Source organism: Falco punctatus (assembly GCF_963210335.1).
Source record: "Falco punctatus genome assembly, chromosome: 6".
Taxonomy (NCBI): Eukaryota; Metazoa; Chordata; class Aves; order Falconiformes; family Falconidae; genus Falco; species Falco punctatus.
Window position 1 is genome coordinate 69852484 of NC_137585.1, and position 21056 is coordinate 69873539.

The window sequence follows — 21056 nt, forward strand, 5'->3', positions numbered from 1 at the left end:
CCCGCTGCGGTGATGCCGGGCACTCTGCGGGGCGGCCGAGCCCCCCCAGCAGCACGCGTGGAGCCGTGGGCTGCGAAGGACACACACACACACACCCCGTTGTCACTGCTCCCTCCGATCCGTAGAAGTAGCAGAGCCCCCCTCCAAACGCGGGGGACTCGACTGGCCTCGCTGCTTTTCTAAATAGTGTGTTGAATCAATGCAAAAGGGGGGAGAGTGAGGAAGGGTTTGAAGGTGTCCCGACCCTCCCGTGTCAGCCCGGGGTGTCCTGGGCTGAGCCCTGTGTGTGACATAGGGAGAGAAACTTTCTGCCTGTCTCCTGCTGTAAAAACCCGTAACGGGAGGGACCGGGTGTCGGCGGAGCGAGGACTGCTCTGCACGGTGGTGCAGGATGCAGGAGCCCAGGCTGCCGGACAGGGATGCTCTGGTCCATCTCCGGGTGGCCTAGAAGGAGCCCTGATGGAGGGAGGGGACCAAGGCTGAAGCTCTGCTGCAGGGTTTCCATCCTCACTCCTATCTGCAGGGAAATCCTCCTCACTGCTACTTTTAAAGAGCAAGTGGGTCTTTCCTGTGTTTTAGATCTAGGCGTAGGGGTGAAGAGGCTAGGCACCACCTTCCCAAACAGGGGCACTGCTCTAGCAAGCAGAAACCTTTAAGTGGGTTGGCAGTGATCAGTCCCCTTTCTCTTACCCCTCTGAGGATGCTTCAGGAACAGAGCTTCCTCACCTCTCCTACTGCAGTTGCACGGTTTAGCAAGAAATAATTTGTATATTCTCAGACTGGACTGGGAGTGGGCGGCTGCAGCCAGCTTGGAGCACTCAGCAGGTGAAGGGTCCTGATCCATGCTTGGGAGCTATTGCAGTGTGGGACCTCCCTGTCCAGAGGTGCAGAAGCCTGTGTCTTCTCCAGTGAAAGGGGGTGTCCCCAACCCCAAAGGCTATTCCCCCCTCGCCTATTGAATATATTTTTTGTCTTGCAAGTAGCAGAGCATCGGTGAAATTGCTCAGTGCTGGTCTGGGCTGGCAAATCTTGCAGTAGGAGGGCATGTGGGATACCCAGATCAGTGGCATGTTTCTCCTAAATGTTAGGCATCCTCAGAAAGGGGGATTTATGTAGCCACCTGCTTTACATTACCTGTCTCCCTTTCCAGCTAGTGAAGGGAAACAGGCCCTTCTAGAGCTGATCTCATCCTAAAGTATTTGCTTAAAAAAATGAACCTCTGCAGATGGTTAAATGTGACAGCTGAATCTCAGCTGAGCTACTAAAGGAGTAGAGCTGATATTTTGAGCATTCTGTATTGGGCTTTAGGTGTGCAAATTCCCCCCTGAGCCTCACTTCTGCGCCCCTTTGGATCTGGACCTGAGTGCTTTTGCTTTCTTTTCAGAAGAACAGAGTGTTGTTTTACTTCGGTTTCACTTGAATACTCTTTGAGACAGAGACATCCATCACTCACATGGTTAAAAAGCTGTACGTTACTCGTGCTGGGGTGTGTGCATGTGCTGCCATGCAACAGTATGTCCCAGAGAACATAATTACAAACACGTCTGGATGGAGGGGGAATGAAAAAACAAAACCCTGCAAAAAACCAGGGTAGCAGATCAGCTGGTTTACAGAAGGGAAGAACAAAATGTAACAGTTCATGTAAAACATGGCTAATACCTAGCTATTACCCGTTGGTCTCAAAACATTGCCATGTGCTCTAATTCAGCCTAATCCAGGTGATCTGGGTGTATTGCTATTAAAATCACAATAGCTCTTGTTGTGATTGACTCTGGTTTGGGCAGGCTCAGGCAAGGATGAAGTTGCACAGTGAGAAAGCACAGCCTGTTAGAGAGTATTGCCGTCCTTTGAAGACTTGGTAAAGGTCTTGTTTTATACCGAAAAAGCTTGAGAAGCGCAAGGTTTCATGCACTGGCAGGTAGTTAATTTTGAATCTATAGGGGATCTTTCCTTTAGCTGCACACACATCCTCTCCCCAACAGCTTGTTTTTCTGTTTCCTCACTGTTATGAGAAGTACAGGTATCTGCCAGTTTGTGAGATTTCTGGGCTGGTACAGTGTTGGGAGCAGTGGGATCTCTGGCTATGCCCGAGGCTCCGTGGTGCTCTGGTTACATAGATAGTAAAAGTAATAATGTATAGCAATGTCACTTTTCAGAAACCTTTTTGTCATTGCCTTCTTTCATCAGGGACTGTAGCAGGTCAGCACACTGAATTTAGGAGAGGTGTGTTTGTGCTGCAAACCAGACATACAAGCAGCTTGAATGAATGTTCCCATGAGTTTTTGGAATAAATTGACACAGCCTTAAGCTTCTGGCGTAACAACGTTCAGTCTGGGCTGTGAGGACCGTTCACATCACGAGCTCTCCCTGAGCTCTCCAATGCCAGAAGGTGAGTTAGGTGCAGCTCCAAGAGACAGAGGCAGGCTTGGCCTTGATGGCCAGGGTCCCCCTGGGGTGCAGAAGCTGGGGGGACCCACTGCTGTAACCTGGGCTTCTGGTGACTTGGTAACTGAAATTAGGACAGCAGTAGAAGAATAACTGTTTGGTGAATGCTTTCTGCTTATGCCAGTGATGAATGGGCCGCTAATGCAAATGGTTCACGTATTTCATAAATTATGGCTTTGAGCAGGGTTGATGACACCCATGTTTTTCACTGGCATTAAATACACATTAAGCTATTTTGTTGGAAATGATGAGATATTCATGCCCATCCCCCTGTCCCCAGGGAGCATCTTTGTTACATCTTATTTTCCAGTGTTCAGTGTGATTTTTCTAAACTTCCCAAATGAAAGAGTCTTCTTTGGCTTCCCCCAAATCTGAACAGATTTTGCTTTTGGGACGTTTTAACTGATACTCAGCCTAAATGGATCTTTTCTTAATTTCATCATTCCTTTCCCTCTATTGTTCTTTCAACCATTAGAAAAAAAATTAAAAATATCAGCAAGTAACTCTTCTCTTGCTTCACATTCAGCCAAATTGTTTGCGAAGAGAGATACAGAACATCCGAGCTGATGGCAAAAATGTTTTCTTTCATATACCCTGTTTGACTCCCAGTTACCATGCAGACTGACAGCAAACACATACATTTTTGATACAGATAATAAATGTGATTCTGCTGCATTGGATGGTTTACCGGCCACTTCAGTAGGCAGGTAAACCCAACATAGAATTGTAAAGTTACTAAGTGAATGGAGAGGGTAATGCTAAACGCCTTCTGTAAGGGAAAGTATTTTTGTACTAGTCTGCTGGAATACTTCTGGAGAAGATAAAAGTGATAGGAGAGATTTATTTGGACAATTAAAAAATCTTTTGTAAAATCACATGGAAGACAACGCCAAGGAAATCTTAAGGAGGGAGGGGAAACATGAACTTGAAACTAGGTCAAGTACAGTGGATTAAGTATGTTGTAATAATGCCAATTTGCATGATGAGAAAAGGTTAAAAAATGGGGTGTGTCTAAGTTAAGTTTGAAGTATTTTAAGAATATTAGTTAATTAAATCAAGGTACTAGGTACTAAACTAAGCAGCCTGGGAAGCAAGGTGAAGTTCTCTCTTTCCATGTAAAGGATGGAGAGGACATACGTGTCAGGCTTGGAAGCACAGCGTGTAAGTCAGTATTCCTGTCACCAAGTATAGATGGCAGGAATAACAGGGATGGCTGCTGGAAGGAATCTGAGTATCAGAAACACCCTTATGTTGTTAAGTGAACTGTACCTGCTTGGGAAAAGGGTTGGGGCTATTGTAGATGGCTCTGTAGACAGCCCCTGTGCTCATGGTGAAATAAGTTGGATGGATGACTGAAAAAAAAAAACCAACCAAAACCTGTAACAGTATTTTTGCGCCTTATCGCTAGTACTCAGGAACCGTGAACGTTGTGTTTGTTCTGTAACTGCTTAATAAGCATACAGCGATCACAGCAGAGGCTGGTGCTGTCTAAGTAAGAAGGGAATAACTTGACGGAGGAAGAGAAAGAAGAACATCCATTAATGCATAGGGTAGAAAAAGTAATGAGATGCAAACCTTTAGGATAAGGTAGACATAAAAAGGCTTTCTGTGCACTTGAAAGGCTAAATGTTAGTGCTGTTAAAAGGTGATACTTTTTTTATTTTCATGTAACTGTAAACAGCCTCTGGGACTTCTTGATCTCTGGGATTCATTTAGTCTCTCTTGGCCTTAAAATCTCTGAAGGGATTAGCTCATTGCTAAACATGTAGGAAGGAATTCTTCTAAGTCTGTTTTCTTGCTGTCCCTTATTAGTACCCTCATCCCTTTCTCTGAAGCACTGGCTAGTTTGGCAACAAGGCAGGAGCTATCTATACCAGCTGCTGGGGTGATCTAGTGTTGTATCCCCTGATTTCTAAACACCCTGCAAGGTCTTAAACTCTTAATTTATGAACAGTTCATAGTAAGCAGAATAGGCTGTGGAAAGATTCCTAGACAGATCGTATTATTTTTATCACCTCTTGCTACGCAGACTTGTGTCTTTGAGGCGAAAAGAGAAATGTACAGCTTCCATTTGCTGTGGCAATGGAGGGTCGTAAAGTTGAGGAAAGAGGAGCAAAACCCATGCTATAAAACTGCTGATGATAAAGTCGATGGAGTGGAAACAGGTGCACAAAAGGTGAGAAGAGAAACGTGGGGACACAGGTCCCTCAGCACGTAGGCAGACCAAGACAGGAGGTGGGGGGAAGCACAGGACAAACTGGTGAGGTGTCAGAATTTGAAGCCTGAGAAGGAACAGAGATGCTGGTGTAAAAAATGGAAAGTGAGACATGGTTGTAATGATTCAAGAATAATAAAATTAGGCATGGCGGAAACTGCTATAACAGACCATAAACTGAAAAGAGTAATAGACGTTAATCCAACAGAAGATTGCGTTTCTTTCATCATCAAACATCCCTTGCTTGTTCAGGATGAGTATTTGTCATCTATAAAGAAGCCCATGATTTTATTTCCTTTTTTTTTTTTTTTTCCGTGTTTTTTTTTTCCCCATCCCTTTATTCCGCATAGCTTTAGTAGATTTCGAGAGGTTGAGCAAGGGCAGGAGCTCTGCTGGGATTCCTGACCCACTCGTGCACGGTGCCCGTCAGGACCGTCAGTGTGCTGGGTGCCGGGATGGGTGGGCACAGTGGTTGGGGTGTCAGCTGCCTCCTCCGGGCCACGTTTCCCACCGGGTGTTGGTTGGGAAAGCTTTACAAGGACTGAGCCTTGCTTTATGCCAGCTGATGACCTGGGACAGAAATGCTGGAATGGCTGGAAGGGAAACCCTGGCCCGCAGGTCTGAAGCGAAGGTGCTGGCAGGAGTCCTGCCGCCTGCAGCCGGCGTGGGGCAGGGCCAGGGGTGTCACGGCTTGCAGGGCTCACTCTGTGGGCAGCGGGGAGATGCTGTCAGAGCAGGCTGCCCCTGTGTCATATCTGTAAGTTGCTGTCAATGCCTGCTGAAGGAAGCGGTAAGCACCAGTTAAGTAGAAAAAAAAAATAACAAGTGGAGGACAGATAAGGGTTGGCAATAAGAAAGGCAGCCTTGAACCCCTCATGCTTGAGATAGGAAAGAAACAGTGTTTGGGAACAGGTCAGGGAACAGGTCCCACATGTCTCCCAGACGTTGCCAAGGTTTTTCTAGGGGCTACTGTAAGGTCCCATGCTGGTAGCCAGGATGGCTATGTCTTTCCTAACTCTTACACCCACTTGGAAAAGAATGCCCCTCCCGCTCTCCCTTGGTAATATTTTAGCTCTTATCCTGGACTTGAAAATCTGTTTAGGTTTTGGCTGCTGGTAGTGGAAACATTTTGGGTTTCAGTATTTTGAAAGAGAAAATCTCTGATTTTGAAGAAGAGGAATAGTTACCCCCCCCCTTTTTTTTACAGTGACCTTTAAAAAAAGCCAAACAAACCCCTTTGAATTACAAAACATTAGTCAAATCTAACAGTGACCTTGTTTCACAAGCATTGTGATACTCACTTTGATAAATAGTGTCAGACATTAATCGCTGTGCACTTGGGACATGGGCTCAGGGCTGATTTAAGATGATTGAAGACGACACGTGCAGCTGAGCTGCCAGCTCCCCTGTGTTGGTGCTGACAGTCCTGTCACTGTGTGCTGAGTCAGAGAAAATGCTGATTCGGCTGAAAACTAACCTGCCAAAACAAAAAAAAAAAAAAAGAAAAAGGCGAGTGTTTGTCTGGGTGAGTGGAAGAAATGACTCAGTGTTTAGTCTCTGGGGGCTAGAAGCAGTGCAGAAGGCTTTGGGACATGCACAAGACTGGTCCCCTCTTATTTTATTTCTAGAACATAAAATTTTGGTTGAGTAGAACTAGCCTGGATGTGCACTGAGATAATGGCAAGAGAATTGTATTTCCTGATGTAGGAAGAAGAAAATGAGAGATGTTTGTGTTAAAAGTGTGAAAGAACTGGGCTGTTGCTCCCTCTGTGGAGGTCTGCACTCCAGCTTCAGAGATGCAAGTGCCATCTCTGCAAGGAAAGTAATTGCTGCCTGTAAGGTACCTTTTCAATGAAAAAAAAAAATAATTCCAGATGATGGGCTATTCCCAACTGGGAAATTTCTTTGACAGAGAATTTTTACTGGTACAAAGAGAGGGCAGATCACTCATCCCATTTTCCCTTGCTGATATGGTTTTAACCTCTCTCATCTGTTGGTGTTTTATGGTCAAGAAATACAACACTGTAACAGAGGTGGTTTATGATGATACTTGAAGACTACAGGAAAGTACCTACAAAAAATGATAGGAACTCTGTTATTTGGTGGTGAAAACGCTGGGAAGCTCAATTTTCATTTGTTTAGATTTTGTTCCATTTCAGAGGTGCAAGTATTTTCCAGGGATAATCCATAGGAGAGTGGCTCAGGGTGTTTGGGATTGGTTAAAATGATGTGTCCATCTTTCCAAATACAGGAGCATTGGGAGATGAGACTCACATAAACAAGGTGAGCCAGTCTGTGACACTGGACAGATCCCTGACCCTCTTCTGGTTACCAGGGTAGACACAGCCAAAAGAGCTATTTTCTATATAATAATTACCAATGTGGGTTACTAATGCTAATCTTATAATCCAATTTGATGAAAAAACCCTGCTCTGGGGAAAGGGTGAACTTTCCTTCTGAGGTTGGAACTGGCCTGAACATGCTTAGAGGTGTTTTTGATGTAATGAATATGGTCAGAAAATTGAAAGTCATCAGATAACCAAGCTAGAGGAAGAAGCAATGGAGAGTGCAAAACCTGAAGATGCCATTAACATAATTGCTGCTGGCTTGATAAAGTACAGTATGCATTTAATGGTAGTGCCTGAATTGATTGTGCAGTCCCAGATAACCAAAATGCAGTGAGGTGGTGACTTTTAGCAGCAAACTCAAGGGCAGAGGTGATTTAGACCTCAGCCACTGACCCTTAAAGTGTTAATTTTCTACAGTGTTTCTTGTGGTATGTGAAATCCTTCTGGTTTTGTACTTACTCTCTGAAGTTTCTCAAAGGAAGATCTTCACACAGTCCAGCCGTGTTTTATACACACATAGGGGTGGTGCTGTGTTTTTTTGAGAGATGTACGTTAGGAATGGATGACTTCTGATTTTTCCCAGGCTTTTATATCCGTGGCTCCCTCCTGCTGGCAGGTCAACAGTGCTGATCAAATGCTGCTTGTTTCTGGTTAGCTGCTTTTTATCTCCAGCTCTGTGGTTCCTTAAAGCAAATGAAGAAAAAGAAAGGCTTCCCAAGACAGTTCTTGTCGTCTCTCTTTTGTTTGGTCTTTTAATCCAGTTTTTAAAAAATTCAGGCTTATCTTGAAAGGAAAGAAACAGGGGCCCAAGCAGGCTCCTTTGCAGCAGGATTTCTGCTGGTCTGGAGGGAATATGAGCCGATGTGCATCTGAGGGATGCGGGGGGAAGCTGCTCAATAGAATTGGAATGGAGAAACGATTCAGCTTTTTGTGCCACACCTTTCTTGGAAAGCACCTGCCCTGCAGACCTGCTGATGAGCAGCTTGTCTTGCTGTGTGATGAATGTCAAGTGTCCTGGTTAGCAAGGTAATGGCTCTCTCCCCTAGAGCTGCTCGGGTAAGAGCTGAACCTGGGCCAGCTGTCTCCTCGTCCAGAAGACCAGACAGGGTGACTCTATCGATTAGTGCTTGGTTTTGGTGCTGGATGTAGGATTCACCAGGACCCTGAATTCTCCTTTATTTTGGCTGAAAGCCGGCTGTGCTCTGTGTTAGCCTCTGCATGGTGAGAGGCTGGGGATCTAGAGGAGATGCTCAATCCTGCACCAAAGCAACGTGTCCTGTTAGTGTCAGGGCATCCTTTTAGGGGATGCACAGACCAGGTATCACAAATAGTTGAGCACTGAGCCCTGCACTGCTTCCTAAACAGCTGTGATCGATGATCAGATTTCCATTCACCCTAGCTAAGAGGAGCCATAATGTAAAAAATAATCAATTCCTGAATCTTTTTGTTTTGAAGTATTTTTAACTGCACTTAGAGCCAATGCTACTTAAATATTTTCTGGCTTCTCTGAAGAGTCATTGCTTTTTAGTTCCAGCTTTTAAATTAAAAAAAAAAAAAGAAGCTGGTTTGCAGCATTGCCTATTGGGATACTCACCTGCTAATCTCTTGAACTGCTTTGTTAAACAAGGGAAAATATTTCCTTAAAGCCTCATCATGTGGTTAGGCAGGAACTACAGCTTTCACTGAAAACTGGGGGAAAAGAGAAGGTAAGAAGTCAGTTCCTCAGTATTGCAGAAAAAAAATAAGCAAAAATCTGGAAAGTTAAATGAACTGGAGCTAAGTTGCATAGTGTTTTAAGGTCCTGTAGCACTTAAATAATCATATGAACTTGATGGGGTGGAAGCAATGATGCCTGGCTTAAGGTTTTGGGAGGCGTTATATGACTGTTACTGAAAGTACAATTTGATTAACAAACTACCATTATTCAGCTTTAGCATTTATACTGTAGATAGTATGATGGGGAGACCCAGGGGCACCACACTGGGCGCCACACATGCTGGAAATAAAAGTAAACTCTTGTTTTGATATCCTGCTTTCATGGACAGTCTCCGGCCTGCTAAATGTGACAGATCCAGAGGGCTCTGATCCCGAAACTGTCCAGATCACCCCAAGGTTTGTTAGTGTGCTCCCTGGGATGGATTTGCCCCTGAAAGCTGGCATGGGATGGGACATCACAATAGAAGCTGTGGGTGAACTCCCATGGTAATCCCCCAGTTCAACAATAAAGGTGAGTGGAGGCAGTTTTGTCATGGGATGACTGGTTGTAGTTGCTCGAATACCTGCCATGTTAGGAGGGCATGTAGCCCCCTCACAGTTCTTCAGGACAGCCGAAAATCCATGTGAACAGAAAACTTGCTCCAGTGATCCATGCATAGTCCAAGCATGAGATCCTGGTGTTGCAGAAGTAGCTGAGCACTGCGCAGAACCAGCATTTCATACCATGAAAAGGAATTTTCTCGCTTTTAACTGTACAAGTTAGGCATCTAGTCTGACCTAAATGTCTAGCTGACAAGACAATCACCCTTCAAGACTCATTTCTCCCATCCTGAAAGGGTGGTGTGGTGTTTCTGCTGAAAGTGCCCATTTCCTTCCACTGACAGAGGGACTCTGGCTTATGTCAGGTAGATGCTCAACTTTTAGTTATCTAAAGTAAAATAAAATCAATCTGGACCCATCAGTGGAATTAATCTCCACTGTAAGTGCATTACCTGAGCTGTTAGACACAGCTTTGCAGGTTGCTTTGCAGCGCTCTGTAAGCTGCAGGGGTGAAGGTGCTCTGCTAGGGCTGGGACCTCGCAGTGGTGGAGCTAGGTCTCTGCAGTGACCTAATTACACTGGAGAAGGGACCTAAATCTTTGCCTCTGAACTGCTGAATTAAAAATGGAAACACAGCAGGAGCACAGCCTTGGCCCTTAGTTGTGGAGAGCTGTTTGTGAGTAAAGAGTTTTGTTGTTTTGCCTCGTAGCAGCTTCATTATCACACAGCAGAACCCCTTCCTACCCAGGGAATAATTAACATCAAGCTCATGCCAGTGTAAATTTCTGTCTATGATATACACAGGATTAAACCTAACATGTAAGCTTGCACGTAATGATCACCTTGCAATTTATTGCAACTGTTTTTCAAATGGGCTAGGCCTTGTGTTTGGATTTAATCTCCCAGAGCAAGAAGGCGGGTGTTCAATTTACATTTGCTTACAGCGTAGGTGATTGCGGGCTGACTGCATTATCGGGGCAGGAAAACCAGCTGTGGACGCATTTCTTTCTTGGTGTTGTAGGCTGGATCATATCTCGTGGGCACAATCAATAGCAAGGGACAGCTCGGGAACCCTGCCTGAGGAAAGCTCTGGTCTCCTCCTTGTCCTGCCTTTTCCCCCAGTCCCTGGGCTGATGAGTCACTGCTGATTGATGTGACTGATACAGCCCTGGTGATAATGAATTTCCCTGCCCCTTGCAGAGGGTTTAATGGTGCTGCTGCCAAAGCTCTGCCTACTGCTGTCACCCCGCCTAGCCCATACCTCAGCCTAGCCTTGGTTTCTTCTAGCCCCGAGTGCTCTCTGGCTGCTGGAGATGCTAACCAATGCAGATTTGTAGCTGCCTAAAAAGCTGCCTTAGCCCTGTAGGTAAATCTGGACTTCAGAAGAAGTGTGCACTGGGCAGGGCTTGGCTAGACCTGCTACTGGAGGTCATTTTGACTGGGGTTAGCAGCGTGAGTGCGGAGAAGAGTCTAGGAGCTGAATGCAGCCAAGGTAAATGTAAGATGTGTTTTCTCCATCACTCGCGCAGCTCAGGCCACCTTGGACAGCTGACTTGTCCTTGGCTTTATTTATTAGTTGTTCTTGCAGTGGAAATGGACTCCGTGGGCTTGGAAGCAACCCAAGAGGGCAATATTGGATGAGGCTTCCTCATAAGAATATACAGTTACATTTTTTTCTTGTCAGGCTCTGATTTAAGATCTTGCTTCGTTCAATGAACAGGGTTATTTCAGACACATCATACAGTTAAGCACTCACAAAGGGCATGGTCCTATCCTGAGACAAGTGCTTGCAAGTCAGGCAGAAGTTCCTGAGCTACACCTCGCAAACGTGGCCTCCCTCTTATGTTGCAGGGGTCGTCATTCTCTTTTTTGTCTTTCTCCTGCTCCAAAATGGAATATTCATAAAAGCAGGTAGTGTTCCCAAAGTTGAGTATTGATTAATGTTCAGCTAAAAACTATATTAAAAAAAAAGGTCTTATTTGCTATGGGTTGCTTTTTCTGTTTCCTGTTTGAAAATACTCAGCCATCTGGTCAGCAAACAAATAAAATGCTGCATGATATTGGCAGTAAAGCGTATACGGGAAAACAACTAATGGGAGAAGGAAACAGTTCACAGTCTTTCTATAATCTGGTGAGGTTTGGTTTTATGATTCTTTTCCCCACAGAGAGTTTGTATTTGTAAAAAGCAGAATCTGGTCATGATCTTCATATAACTAAATGCAGCTTTGGCAAAGCCTGAAGTCAATAAAAATATTTCTGTTTTTACTTCTCCCCAAAGATTAATTAGGCTCAATGAAAGAAGCACACCTTTTCTTCATTAGCAGAATCCTTGCTTTGTGATATTATATGTAAGTGTAACAGTTAAAGTCCTGGCTGTAAACACATTTTCTATCCATGTGACCACTTTGCTTAAAATCCTGTCTCGAGGAAATTATGTGAGTTCAAGTCCTAGTGCAAACTGCTTGTATTGACACAGAAGTGACTACTACCTGTATCTCTTATCCCTCTTCTTTTGGGAACTGTATATAGGCAGAGGAGACTTTGTACCGGGGTAATATTAGGGTAGTCCCTTCCACATCGAAGGTTTGTTTCACGGTATCTCTCCCCAGCTGTGCCCAAAACTCAGCCTCTGAGGAAGTCAAAGTCTGAAAGGGAATAGCTGAGCTCAGAAGTGAGACAGACTCATCCATCCCCGTGGCTTGAGCGAGGAACGCACCAAAGGCACACAGACCTGGGTCAAGAGCAGCGAGGAAATGAGGGATGGGCTTCTCACAGCTGTGCCCTGCTCCGGCCCTGTGCACGCCAAACAGCTAACAGATATTTTTTCATGTAATAACATCTCTCAAGAGAGAAAAGGAAATGCGGAGCAAATGCATTTGGTAGAAAATGGTAGAGGAGGTGACAGGGCAGAAAAACGGTACAAAATCAGATGAGCGAGCATCACCCAGACTTCCCTCCAATAACAGTGTTGTTCCTTTTCTAATATTTTTCTGCTGCCTAGTGCTGTATGAAAAACTCACACCCCCAGTGGAAACCGATAACCAACAGTAGAGGGGCAGGAGTGGAAACTTTGCGTAATGCTTGTGCATGTACCTGGTTTTAAGCACATGAATAATTCTGCTGCAGTTTGAAAAGCAATGCCTTATTGAAGATGAACTTCATGCTTAAATACCGTGCTGTATTAGGGTGAGGGAATTCTGTGAATTGCAGAGTCAGTACTCTGATGTAACTGAGACAGACTATCAAATTTAAACCTTCTGCTTCCAGTAAACCAAAGGTTTTGCTTTAGGTGCAGTGTTGAAAAAAATGCATTGACCGGTGTTCTTTGAAAATATTTAAATGTTAAGTCAGTTTGGTGGTCATTTCATGCTGTCTTTTGTGGGTTTTCATAAAAATACTTCTTTTGTTCTGTATACATTCACTGGACTTTTTAGGACTAACTGATGATGTCCTTTTATATGCTTTTTGAAATTTAATTGGTGTAGCAGATTGGACAGGATGCTGCTGTGGGACTCTGCTACTGGAGATGAAATGGGCCACATTGATTCCTGAGATGATTAAATCTGGCCGTAGTTCAGGTCCTCGCTGGATTAAAGTGGACAACTTGTAAAATTGTATTACTTTTATACTGCTCCACATGAACCTGCTGGGAGCCCGGCAAGGATGAGATGGGCTGTTTGGCGATAGTTTGTGAACTGAATCCTTGAAGATGTATTTTCCCTGTGATTACTGTAACTGCAGATTTAAACTTAGTTCAGAGTGGTGGCTCAATGAAGTAGTGGCCACAGGGAAGGAGATGCACAGGCTCTAGGATGCACTTGCACATGCCCAGAAATGTTTCTGTTGCACTAAATGGTTCATTCAGATTGAAGAGCCCTTGTACATACATATGCTGTAATATTTACCTTAACATTTGCTCCATCTGTCTCCACTTTTCTCAAGAACATAGATATATTTCCCCCACTGAAATTATCAGCTCAGGTTCTCATCTGAGGTAAGTTATTTTACCCTACTCAGCTGCTTTATCATAGAATCATAGAATGGTTTGGATCATCCAGTTCCACCCCTGTGCCACGGACAGGGACACCTCCCACCAGCCCAGGTTGCTCCCAGCCCCATCCAGCCTGGCCTTGAGCACCCCCAGGGATGGGGCACCCACAGCTGCTCTGGGCAGCCTCTGCCAGCGCCACACCACTCTGTAGCTACATTATGTCTAATGTAATTCTAGTTTGTTGACTCTACATGTCTCAGGAGCACCCAAAGTGAAGTTTTTGCTGTGTCCTTTATTTTGAGATTATAGAAAAGGACCCAAATTTGTCATCTTGCCTTGTGTCTGATAGAGGACAGTGATGAGGCATGACAGAAAGTGGGTTCCCTTGGCTGGTGCTTAAGGAACTGCTGAAGCTGGGCATGGTATTGGTGTCGGGGTTCAGAAGAAGGGCAAGGAGCAGAAATGAAAAGGAAGAAGTTGTCCTGGGGGATGGAAAGCTGAGTGCCCAAGGGAAGCCTGGGGAAAGCTTGTACATCTGTTGAGAGGAGGCCACCTGGGGCCAAGATCTGCTTGCTCATCTTGAACCAGTTGACTCATCTAGTTGCTGTCCATCTCAGGTCTGGAACTTCCTGATGGCCTTGACTCCCTCACAAACAAAAGCTCAATGATTTTTCCTTGTGGCTTTAATACACCTGTTGGGATGCTGCAGGTACCTTAGGTATTTGCCTCCTTGGGCTTTGCTTCTGGGCTCTTAAATGAGTATACACTGAACTCCTTTTGTGTGCATTGCCTTCCGGATTGGCAACAGTCAGCAACATCTATACTCAAAAAAAATAGAAACTTCTGTTTTAATTTACAAGTCTTAAGCCTTGAATAGCTGGGAATAAAGCATCAAGGTTGAAAAGGAGGAGGAATGAATAAAATCCAGCATATGAAAAGTTATAATTAGAACTGCGATCAACTTTGATACTGTCAGGCCTTCTCAACTGTAATAACTGCATAGCTCTGAATAAAAAGCCTAACCATATTTGCAGTGAAACATGAATCTTGTTCTTGGAGAACATTTTGGCTTATTACACAGTGCCAGCGTGTGTGAATTAGAGTATGCTGTACTGAGATCCTGTGGGTGGATTTATCTAGTGTCCATATGCACACAATATTTGCATAAGACGCACCGTATAGTTGACGTTTGTGAATAATGGGCAATAAAATTTACTGCACTGAAAACAAAAGCTGGTTTGTGTGTATGGAAGTGACCTTGTGCAAAAAGTTTCCTGCTGATGCGTCTGGACACTGCTCTGTTAGTGTGCTAGAGAGTCAGCACGGGGCACCCAGCCAGCTGGGGACTGGCCATCCTGATGGCACTGCGGCACATGGGCTGTGCCTGAGCACCTGGCATCTCGGGGCACTTTGGGGAACATCTTCCACTGATACCCTAAGCTTTCCTTGCTGTAGGGAAGACAGATGAGCATCATCATGTGGGTGGTCTTGGAAGACCCTTCAGTAGACAGCATGAACATCACCTGCAGCTTTTGGCTAAAGCAGGACGTGGAAACTCCTTGCAAACATGGCATGTGGAGTCGATGTGTCATTGTCCCCTTTGCAAGGCTGCTTATTTGCTTTGTGCTCTGGCTGTTGAATATCAAACCACAAAACATGACAATTTACTGAGTTTTCTCCTTTATAGTTTTTTAGGTAGAAATTTGTGACAGTGGGGGAGGGGAAATACTGTCAAATTAGAAGTGTGAGGCACTACATATCTTTATACCTTTCTTTTATTGATATAAGAGTGTGTAAGGGATAGATTCCCAGTAGTTAACAAAGCAAGTACTTAAGCTATGAGTAGGATGCTTAAATATTGATAGTTAAAAAGCTGTAGCCCATTAATTCTGCTTTTGATGGGCCTCCATGGGATTGTGAATATTGGCATTAAACCTGACATTTTTTCCTTAAGCCTAACATCTATGTTAATGCTTGATCTTTCAGGCTAGTTTGCTTCAATATTACAGGTCTAAGCCCTGAGAGCCTACTTCAGCAAGGCATTTAAGCGATCGGTCTGTTTGGGTTGAGGTGGAGATGTGCTCAGTACCACTGTGAACCTGTTCTCTGCCACAAATTTGCACATGCAGTGACCCGAAACCTCTTGTCACAAACAAGAACAAGTGAAAAAGAATGTTATTCTAAAATATTTTGATTTGAGTATTGAAACAGGGCTTCCTGCTTCGGAAGATACAACCTCAGGAAAAGGCATTATCATTAAAAAGGCTGGAAACAGTGGGCTCTCATAACTCCTAGAAAAACTGATTATTGCTGTGTGGAAGCAAAGTGATATGAGGCAGTGAGGTGAAAATCTGTAGGGCAGTGTGAAATAATCACAGATATGCTACCACAGGTAGTGAAGGTATCGCTGAAGAAGTCTCGCCACGTAGCAAGTTGTTTGTGTGTTTATTAAAGTTAAAATACTATTACATGTGCATTTAAATGCTTGTAGTGGCTGAGACTCTTAGGAAGAACAAAAAAACAACAAAAAAAACCAAATCACAAACCCCAAACCTTCATGGATAACCCTTGTAGGATTTTCTTTTCATGAATAGTAAAGAACAGTTGTCATGTATAGGTTGGTAGTAATAAAAGTAATTCTCAGTTTGACAAACTATATTTATTTGGCTGCAAATATAACACAAAAATTATGAAAACTCATAAGAAAGTTCATTGCAGTTCATGGAAAAGTAGTCACTTTATGGAACTGGATTAAACCTGTCCAAATATTACTGCTGGGTGACTAAAAGACTGGGTGACTCAATAATGTTAGGACAACAAAGATAAATATATTTATAAACATCCTTTGCCACCATGTTCTTCACTTCAATTTTCTCTCTACTCTGACTGTTTTTTTCAGAAGATTTAGGAGCTCACTGAAAAAAAAAAAAATCCTGATCTAAAATCTTGTCTAAAATCTTCTTGATTTGTCTAAAATCTTTTTGAGAAGCACTAGAGATTTGCAAGTGAATTAGTTAGGTTTGGAGACTGAAGGCTTAAAAACCTCACAACCCAAACCCTGAATTTCTGGGTTCATCAGAAATGACTTGCTGATCACCAGGTGAGCTTGGCAACCTGGAATGTTGTGTAGATTAATGGGGTGGGGGGTTCTCCAACTTTCTTCTGACATTTGTCTTGATTTAAATCTTAATTTCTGTATTAGACCTTTAAGCCTCTGCTACAAGCTGTGTCGGAAACTTGGGTGTCATGGGAGGGAAACACTGAGGAGAGGGGAAGCCTTGAGTCCTCCTTCCAGGCTGTGGAGCCCAACTGGGTGGATGTGCCTTACCACAGCCCTATCTTCTGTAGGCTGGATCCAGGTGTGAACATGGATGTAACGTCATGTTCGAACTCGCCCGCTTCCTGAGCTCTCTTGTAACTTGCTGGTGAAGCTGTGTATAGAGTGGCTCTTCAGGACAGTCTCTTATGTTTCATTACCTCATTCAGCAGTCCTGTGTCCCCACTGATCTTGTAGGAAAGGGATGTGGTGTCTGTGTTGAAGAAAGAGTGATGTGGTAACAGGAATCATTAGGATTGTTGTTTTGGAGTTAATTTCAGCCTGCATAAATGACACCAAAGAACTCCTTGAGAAGAAAGACTGGTCAATTCAGACTAAACCACGATGTTACGGGGTAATTAAGGTGTGAAACAAACTTTCAAAGCAGTGTTTGAAACGGTCAGCTGCTTCTGCCTGCTCAGAACATAACGGCCAGGTTTTCTGTTAAAGAAAACCCCTATCTGAATTAACATGTGCAAACAGCATGGTTTGTTTTTTTTTTCAGAATCTGAGTTGTCAGGCTTCTTTCAGTGTGTGAAATGGAGTGGGATTCATCTCACTGAGTGGTGCTTCTCCAGTGGGCAATGCTACCATCTGCAACCCGCATCCCACCCTATCCTGTACCAAGTCCACCCTCTGCATGTGCTTGTTGACCACACATCGTGCAGATGGCTGAGACTGGATGAGAGGCATCCATCCCTCTTCTGCTGGCCTTCATCCACCAATGATGGTGGGCAGTTAGTTCAGTGGCAGAGTTAGAGAGCTGGGGAAGTTGTGTCTTGGAGGTGTGTAAGGGGTGTGATGCGTGGACCCTGTGTGAATGCATTCAAGAACACGCTTTGACACCTGGAGAGCCAAAACTGCAGTGTGGATGGACACAACACTTGCTGTCTGGCTTGGTCCTCTCACTGGGTGGTGGAGTTGCCATCCCGTATTGAAGGACTTAATATTTGCCTTCCAAGAGCCCTGGTGCCAGGGACTTTCACTGACACAATCCTGGGAAGAAAATGACAAGTGAGCGGGACTTAGCCACAGCGAATTCATTTTCATAGAGGTTAATTTTCAAGAGAGAAGGCTCTGAACTCTCCTTTGGGCTCTTTTAATTTTTGTAGAGCTTTATGAGAATGAAAGGCTGTGTAAGTGCTTGGTGTTACAGTTCACAGGGACAGCGGATGACATGCCACTACCCTACAGTAAGCCAGTGGGCTGCTGACAAGTCTATTACGAGTAAGGTCTGGCTGTGGCTTATTGCATTCAGCACCTTTTTACAAAGGGTAAAGTGCTTTAAAGAATTTTGTGGGAGAGCTGTGACAAAATGATAGCACCAATTTCTTTGCTCTGCACCAAAGACAACACTAGTGTCAAAGTAGCTGACCTTCCGAGCAGTTGCTATTTAAGGTCAGAAATGGTAAAATCTGGCCCTACAATCAAATCCAATGTGGTACTTAGGCTGCAAAACCCTTAAGAAAGATCCCCTGGATCAGGAAGAGCAAGACCCCAAGTGGTTTAAGCATTGTAACTGGATGAGTGTGTATCAGAAGTATGTAGGGTTGGTGCTGGGAATCCTGAAAGGCAAATTGACACTTCTCAGGTTAGCAAAATATTAGATGTATTCCAGGGATTGCAAAGAACGTGTGGAAATGCTGACGGGTGAGAACAGGTACACCATGTCCTGGCAGGAGCAGGGGCTGTAGAGAAGGAGGAGGTGGGGATGGGTAGTGCAGCCCATTGCGGCTGGGCTGTTTTTTGCACCAAAATGATACAAATTTTTATTATAAATTACATTATATAATATTAGATGTTCTCCTAACTAGGCAGCTCCTTATGTTTTCCTGCTTGTAAAGCTTCTCTGTATTAATCCAATGAAAGCTGCTGGTTTTCCAGGCTCTAGTTATCATAGAAAGGGTTGTGACAAGCTTGAGGCTTGCTAGACTGCAGCTGTACTGTCTGGAAAGGACATCTCCACCTCTCTGCCAACCCCTTTCCAAGATGAGTTTAAAAATGTATGAGAGCTGTGTTGGCTCACTTTCAGCAGTGCAGGTGAAGGAGCGGTTACATGTGCTGCTCACCCTGCAGGTGGGAGACGGAGGAAGGAGGGTGAGCTGGGGCGAGGAGCAGGTGTGGAGAGTATCAGCCTGTTCATTTACCACAGCCGCATCCAAAACACAGTGTGTTCACACTGCATGCTCACATTGTGTTTTGGAGCAGAAAGTCTTTGTCATTTATGCAAAAGGGGGATCCGTATTATTGCTGCTGGCCAATATTCATTGAGCTGCAATCAAAATTAATTTTTTAAAAAATATTGATGGATTGTGGTGCTATCGGAGAAAAATATTGAATGATTGTAGAATTAATTATGTGGGAAACCAGTTCTTGACTGATTGTGGTACGTACATGGGGACCCCATCCTGCAACACTCCAGCGCCTCAGAGTTAGCTGTAGGTATTCTCTTGCAGTGGCTCTGTAGCAGTGCTGATAGCTTCTAGCCTTGTTTTACAGGTGAAACCCAGAAGTGACTGGTTTACGTATTTGTGCAATGCATGTGTATGTGAATTGCAGTTCAGAGAGGATTGTTTCCATTTGGTTCTGAAAAATGGTCATTTGATCCCTCTGCATAATGATATTCCCATGCTCCCGGGCTGAGCTGGTGACACGTGTTGCTGCAGCTGAGATCCCTGCCCATGCGATGGAGAGCACTACCAGCCCAGCCCCTCTCCTGCTCCAGCCTGCACAGCTGCATCTTCCCCACATGTCCTCAGAACAAGGTTCGAAGTTTCCCCAGGACCTTTTATTTGGCTTGATTAAGGTGGATTTCTTAATGATGGGGGGGGGGAAGACATCTTGAGTCCTAGGGAGATGGAAGGGGAAAGGTTTTTGCAAAGGATTTGGTGTTGGTCTGCTTCAGTTTCCATTGAAATGGGTGAAATTGCTGCTGCTGGTTGAAATGGGTGCACTTCGACTGTCTCTGAAAGTCTTATCCTTGTGCTTTTCATCTGATGTTATGGTGTGTCCTTGAGGTTTCCAGAACTGTAGCATAAAAGTCTGTACCCAGGTGAGAGCCCTGGCTGGAGCCATGCAAACAGGTACTGGAGACAGAGTTCTCTGGTGGTGATGGGTGAGCACTGCTTCCTACAAAGTCCTGGTGCAGCCTGCAGGCAGTACACAGATGTACAAAAGATACAGGCAAAGATGGTCAATTTTGGGCTTATAGGTATAAACCAAGGATCTTAGGGCAAGTTTGCGATTTCACAAGATGTTTGACTCCTGTTAAAGTATTTCTAGGTTAGTTTTCCTTTGGACAAAACTCTGAACTATTTCTATCCTGATTCTGACCGTTTTTAGGACAAATTCTGAATTCTTTTGGAGTTTATTTTTAATTCAAATTTGAATTTTAATTGAAATTTAATTTTAATTGAAATAGATTTTAATTTTAACCTTCAGAGTGAGGAAAATAAACCTGACTGGAGTCCCTAGGGAAATCCTGAACAACTGAAGCTTCTTCAGAGCTTTGATTTTGGTTACATTTCCCTGTGTAGTTAATTTTTAGCTTCAGCCATGCAAATGTTCCCATCATTAACATTAACCTCCATGCTGGGCCCTGATGTACGGCATCTCCTCACTGCTCTCCCTACCACCCTGGGTGCTGTGCCATGGTTTTTGCCTGTCCAGAGATGTGTTGTGCCCTGGGCACCATCATCACCTCTGAGCCGTGGGGGAGCAGTTTTGTGCCGATCCCCGAGGTCTGGGCAGCCCCGTCACTGCAAGGGAGAGGTCAAGCAAAGCAGGTGAGGGCTTGTGTGCTTGGGGGCTACCGAAACACCTCGCTTGGATGGGAAGATGTTTAGAATATCTACCATAAAATAGTCCTAGTGTTCTCTGAGCCCTCCAGCTACAGGGATAGGTCATAACTTTGTACCTCACACCTCCTCATTAGGGGATTAATTAGCTGTGCTTTTAAAGGTATGTTGACAGTCTTGAGGTCTCTGTCTCTGATTATTGTGACCTCACTGTTTCATCTCAAATGTTTCACCTCTAGAATTGGGCAGCATTTTCTTGCCTCTGGGCAATTTCAGTGTCAAAGCTGTTATTTTTCACTCAACATTATGGCCTGATATAATTTCTTCCTCTAATTCTACAAAAGAGGAAAATTGACATCTCAGTTTCTCAGCCTCCTACATGGGGTAGCACAGTATTTGCCTGTTATTTGCAGGCTAGCAGAGTTAGCAGTGGTAAAATCTGGTCCTGTCCTCTGTTACTGGGGAAGTAATAAAAATAAATGATAGAGCAAATTGTTTACTTGTTTGTTGTTATTCTGCCTTTAGGATTAAGTAATGTGCTACTGAAACTGGAGCTGTAATGACGGCTCATTCTCCCTCCATTATTGGATGTTGCATTCTGAATCAATCTCTAGGTCTTTGAGCTAATTATTTTGAGGAGATATGATGGTGCATTAAATGTTCTTTCCCTTCCCCCATGCTGCATGGC

General features: G+C 44.2%; 1 protein-coding gene across 1 annotated transcript in view; it reads left to right on the top strand.

The window, feature by feature from the left end:
• The window catches only part of ELAPOR2 (endosome-lysosome associated apoptosis and autophagy regulator family member 2), a 128065-nt gene that overhangs the window by 13172 nt on the left and 93837 nt on the right, over nucleotides 1-21056 (top strand). The window lies entirely within an intron of this gene.